General features: G+C 36.7%; 1 pseudogene; it reads right to left on the bottom strand.

Annotated features, from left to right (window-relative positions):
- The window catches only part of LOC102812801, a 7,701-nt pseudogene extending 2,086 nt beyond the window's left edge, over positions 1 to 5,615 (bottom strand).
- Between the last annotated feature and the right edge of the window lie 11 nt (positions 5,616 to 5,626).

Raw genomic sequence — 5,626 nt, 5'->3', positions numbered from 1 at the left:
GACCAGAAGAGTTGTGGGATGACATGAAGAACATCATACAGGATGAAAGCAAAAGTTTATTAAGAAGACAAAGAAAGAAGGAAAACACCAAAATGGATGTCAGAAGACACTCTGAAACTTGTTTTCCAGTGTAAACATGCTAAAGAAAATAGAATAAATGAGGAGGTGAAGAGTTGAACAAAAAATTTCAAAGAGCTGCTTGAGAAGACAAAGTTGAATATTATAGTGAAATGTACAAAGACCTGGAGTTAGAAAACCAAAAGGGAAGAACACAGTTAGCATTACTCAAGTTGAAATAGTGGAAGAAAACCTGCAAGCCTTGATTTCAATAATGAAGGATTCTATGGGCAAAATATTGACCGATGCAGAAAGCATCAAAAGAGGATGGAAGGAATTCATAGAGTCACTGTGCCAATAAGAAATGGTTGATGTTCAACCATTTCAAAAGATAACATATGATCAAGAGCCAATGATACTAAAAGGAAGAAGTCCAAAGTGCATTGAGGGCATTGGAAAAGAACAAGGTTCCAGGAATTGATGAAATACAAATGAAAATCTTTCATCAAATGAGACAGCATTCACTCACCCATGCCAAAAAACTTGGACGATAGCTACCTTGCCAACTGATTGGAAGAGTTCCATATTTGTGCCCATTTCAAAGAGATGCAGAATCATTGGACAATAACATTAATATCACATACAAGTAAAACTTTACTGAAGATAATTAAAAAATGGCTGCAGCAGCACATTAACGGGGGGGCTCATCAGATGAGAGTCAGATGGGGAAATGGAACACGGGATATCATTGCTGACATAAGATGTATCTTGTCTGAAAGCAGAGAATAAAGAAAGATTTTTACCTGTGCTTTATTGACTGTGCAAAGACTTTCAATTGTGTGGATCATGTCAAGCTATGGACAACATTGTGGGAAATGAGTATTCCTGAACACTTAATCATTCTCATGATTAACCTGTGCATAGACCAAGAGGCAATCATTCAAAAGAACAAGTGTTTTAAAATCAGGAAAGGTGTGTGTCAGGGATGTATTCTTTCACCATAGTTACTTAATCTGTATGCTGAGCAATAATCCGATAAACTGGATTATTTGAAGAAAAATGTAACATCAGGATATCAGGATTGGCTGATGACTCATTAACAACTTATGATATGCAAATGACAACCTTGCTTGCTGAAAGTGGAGAAGACTTAAAATACTGATGAAGATCAAAGAATACAGCCTTTGGTACAGGTTGTATCTCAATGTAAAGAAACAAAAATCCTAACCATTGGACCAAATAACATCCATATAAATGAGAGAGGTGAAGAGTTGAACAAAAGAAGAAGATTGACCTTGTCAAAGACTTCATTTTGCTCAGATCAACCATCAACACTCATGGAAGCAGCAGTCAAGAAATCACACAATGACCTCTTTAAAGTGTTGAAGAACAAAGATTGTCAGTTTGAAGACTAAGGTGCTCCTGACCCAAGCATGATATTTTCAATAGCCTCATATGCATATGAAAGTTGGACAATGAATAAGGAAGACCACAGAAGAATTGATGCATTTGAGTTACAGTGTTGGAGGAGAATATTAAAAGTATCAAGGACTGCCTAGAAAATAAAACAAATCTGTGTTGGGTGAAATACAGCCAGAATACTCCTTAGAAGCTAGGATGACCAGACTCTGTCTTTCATAGTTCAGATATATCGGGAGGGACCAGTCATTGGAGAAGGTAATCATGCTTGGTAAAGTGGAGGGTCAATGAGAAAGAGGAAAATCCCAATGAGATAGATTGACAGTATCAGCAGCGATGGCACACAAATAGTAATGACTGTGAGATTGTCACAGAACCAGACAGTATTTCTTTCAGTTGTAATAAGGTGGCTATGAGTCAGTACTGACTCGATGGCATCTAACAAGAACATCATTAATACCACACACAAGTAAATTGTTTTCTGAAGCTAATTTTAAAATGGTTGTAGCAGTACATTAATAGTTAGCTGCTAGAAGTTCAAGCCAGATTCAGAAGAGGATGTGGAACAAGGAATATCATTGCTGGCCTCAGATGGATCTTGTCTGAAAGCAGAGAATACCAGAAAGATGCTTGCTTATGTTTTATTGATGATGAAAACGCATTCGACTTTGTGGATAATCACAAACTATAGATAATATTTTGGAAGAATGGAAGTTCTAGGACACTTCATTTTGCTCATCTAGAAACTATACATAGACTCAGAGGCAGTGGATAGAACAGAACCAATAAAACGGCATAGTTTAAAATCAGAAGAAACATGCATCAAGGTTGTATCTTTTTACCATAACCATACTTACTCAATCTGTATGTTGAAAAAATAAACTGGGAAACTGGTTATATGAAGAAGAACATGGCATCAGGATTGGAGGAAGGCTCATTAACAACCTGTGATATGCTGATGATATAATCTTGTTTGCTGAAAGCAAAAAGGACTGGGAGCACTGATGAAGATCAAAGAACACAGCCTTCAGTATGGATTACACCTCAATGTAAAGGAAATAAAAATCTTTTAACTGGATGAGTAAACAACATCATGATAATCAGAGAAAAGATCAAAGTTGGCAAGGATTTCATTTTACTTGGATCCACAGTCAGTACTCAGAACCAGCAGTCAGGAAATTAAAGGATGTATTGCACTGGGTGTATCTGTAGCAAAAGACCTATTTAAAGTGATAATGAGCAAAGATGTCACTTTGAGGACTAAAGTGGTCTTGATCCAAGTCATTGTAGTTTCAATGACCTCATATTCATGTTAAAGCTGGACAATGAATATAGAAAGTTGAAGATTAATAGATACATTTGAAATATAGTGCTTGTGAAGAATATTGGAAGTATCATGGACTGACAGAAGATTAAAAGAAAACTGTGTTTGAAAAAGTACAGACAGATTGTCTATTAGAAGCAAGGATGAAGAGAATTCATCTCATTTGGACATGTTATTAGGAGGCACTAGTCTCTGAAAAAGGACATCATGCTTGGTGAAGTAGAAGATTAGAAAATAAGGAAGATCCCAAATTGACATAGTGCTTACAGTGGGCTCAAACATAAGAACAATTTTGAGGATGGTGCAGGAGCAAGCAGTGTTTCATTCTGTTGCTATGACCTAGAGTCACTTGATGATCCCTAACAACAACAACAGAATGGATAAGATAAAATAAAATAAATAAGGGTTCGGGGTAAGTTGGTGAGTAAGCAGATGCACTGAGTTGATCCTCTGCATCAAAGACATGTGGGGACTAAATGAATCAGAAACAGATGGTGATCCTGGAAACCTAAGCACAGAGAAGGTGATCCTGGAAACCTAGAACAGAGAAGTGGATTGAGTGCTGAATGAAATAGGAAGATGAACAAGAACAGTGAGAGAGAAAACAGGTGGACTGTGGGCTGGTATGACATGACATGATCATCTTGAGGTTTTGTAGTGGCTATTGATAACAGTGGCCTGTGGGTTGGCAGCAAAGGAGTTCAACTCCCCCTTGTTCCAGTGCCCTCTGGGTATCTGGGGATGTGGCCAATCTCTGTCTTCAGTAACACAGTGGCCAGTGGCACTTGTCACTCCCTCCTGCTCATCCTCTGTTCTGCTTGGAGTTGGAAGCCTGGCATAGCAACCCTACTTCTGGAGGCGCAGGAACTTGCCCTGAACTGTACTAAACAAACAGAACTGTGTCCACACTTCCAGTGTCTATGACATTTACCAGGAGACAAGTTGGAGTATCTGAGAATGCACCAATATAAAATCGTCAACCAAATATAAATATGAGAGTGTCTTGGAGAAAACAAACAATTTTAGTTTACACAAAGAAACAGAGCAGGGTGTCTCAAGTGTGACCAAAATACAGAGTCAGATAAAATAACACTAGAAAAGTTACCCAGACTAACAATAATTAATTTAAAAGAATGCTAATTAGGCAACTTCATTGGATTGAAAGAGAAATAAATGCAAAACTACAGAAGAAATCAAAGACAACATAGACAAAACTATTAAAAAATTCAGGAAAAACTGATAAAATAATTGAAAAAAAAAAAGGAGGACTATATAAAACATTAGAAAGCCAGAAGATTAACACTAAGACTTCAGAAATAGACAATACACTGAAAGAGTAAAGAAATGTAATCGAGTCAATGGAAAGTTGAATTATTGAGATTGAAGAAATATCTTTCAGTATTTATTCATCTGTTAGAGGAACAATCAGAAAAAAGAACCAAAAAATTCAAAGAAAACCTAAGATTTATGTGGGGTACTGTCAAGAGGAATACGTTTGTGTGATAGGAATGCCAGAACAGGAAGAGACAAAAACAAAATACCAAAAACCAACCAAACAAAAAACAATTCATACAGAATATTGTCCGAGAATTGTTGGAAGAAAACTTCTCCAACATCAAGCAAGACAAGAAAATAGCCATTCAAGAAGTTGCATGAACTCCAAACAGAATAGACTCAAAAAGAAAAGCACAAGACATAATCAAACTTTTCAACACCAATGACAAGGAAAGAATTCTGAGAACCATTCAGGAAAAACAAAAAGTTACCTACAAAGGAGAACTAATAAGATTAAGCTCTGATTTCTCAGCAGAAACCAGGCAGGAAAGAAGACAATGGAATGACATATGTAAAACTCTGAAAGGAACAAATTGCCAACCAAGAATCATATATCCAGCAAAAGTGCCCATCACATATAGTGAAATTAGGTCATTTTTCAGACAAACAAATTAAAAGAATTTGTAAAAATTAAACCAACGTTACAAAAAATATTAAAAGGAATTCTTTGGACAGAGAACCAACAACAGACAACAATCTGAGACTAACATCCATGACAATATCACCTAGACACAACCTAGATGCAAAGTAAGAAGTATGCAAAGTAAGACAGACACATACAAAAACAGAGATACAGTTGCAACAAAAATAAACAATAACCATAAAGTAAAAAGAGGGAATAATGTAGTTATAGAACTTTCAAATGAAGAGGAAATCAAATAGAACTCAACTCAAGAAAAAAAAACAAAAAACACCTAACTGTAATCCTAGCCTCACTCCTCCCCATCCCTAACCCAATCCTTACCCTTAAATTAACCCTGGTGGTAGTGGTTATGTGCTGTGGAGTTGGTTTTGACTCATAGTGAGGGTTTCCAAGCCTGCTAATATTTACAGGATCAGAAAGTTTCATCTTTCTCTTGCAGAACAGCTGGTACTTTTGAACTGCTGACCTTGAGGTTAGCAGCCTGACTCATAACCACTAGTCTTAGCCATAATCCTAACAATAAATGAAATCCTAGGCCTAGCCTAGATCTAACCATAGTCCTAAACCTAACTCTCACTCCTTACTCCACCCCCTCCCCAAAATATTGTAAAAAAACCCCAACAGCCCAGAGAATAACAAATAATGACAATGAAGTCAGGAAATTAGAACTCTTGTCCATTGTTGGTGGGGAAAAATGGTATTACTGTTGTAGAAAATAGTGTGATGTGTCTTTAAAAAATTAAAATTAGAACTACCATTGACCCAACATTTCCAGTGAATATACCTAAGCAACTTGAAAGTAGTGATACCATCTGACTCGTGTACTCCAATGGTCATTGTAGCATTAT

The sequence above is a fragment of the Chrysochloris asiatica genome, unplaced genomic scaffold, assembly GCF_000296735.1.
Source record: "Chrysochloris asiatica unplaced genomic scaffold, ChrAsi1.0 scaffold00106, whole genome shotgun sequence".
NCBI classification, from domain to species: domain Eukaryota; kingdom Metazoa; phylum Chordata; class Mammalia; order Afrosoricida; family Chrysochloridae; genus Chrysochloris; species Chrysochloris asiatica.
This window is presented reverse-complemented; position numbering and strand designations above follow the sequence as displayed.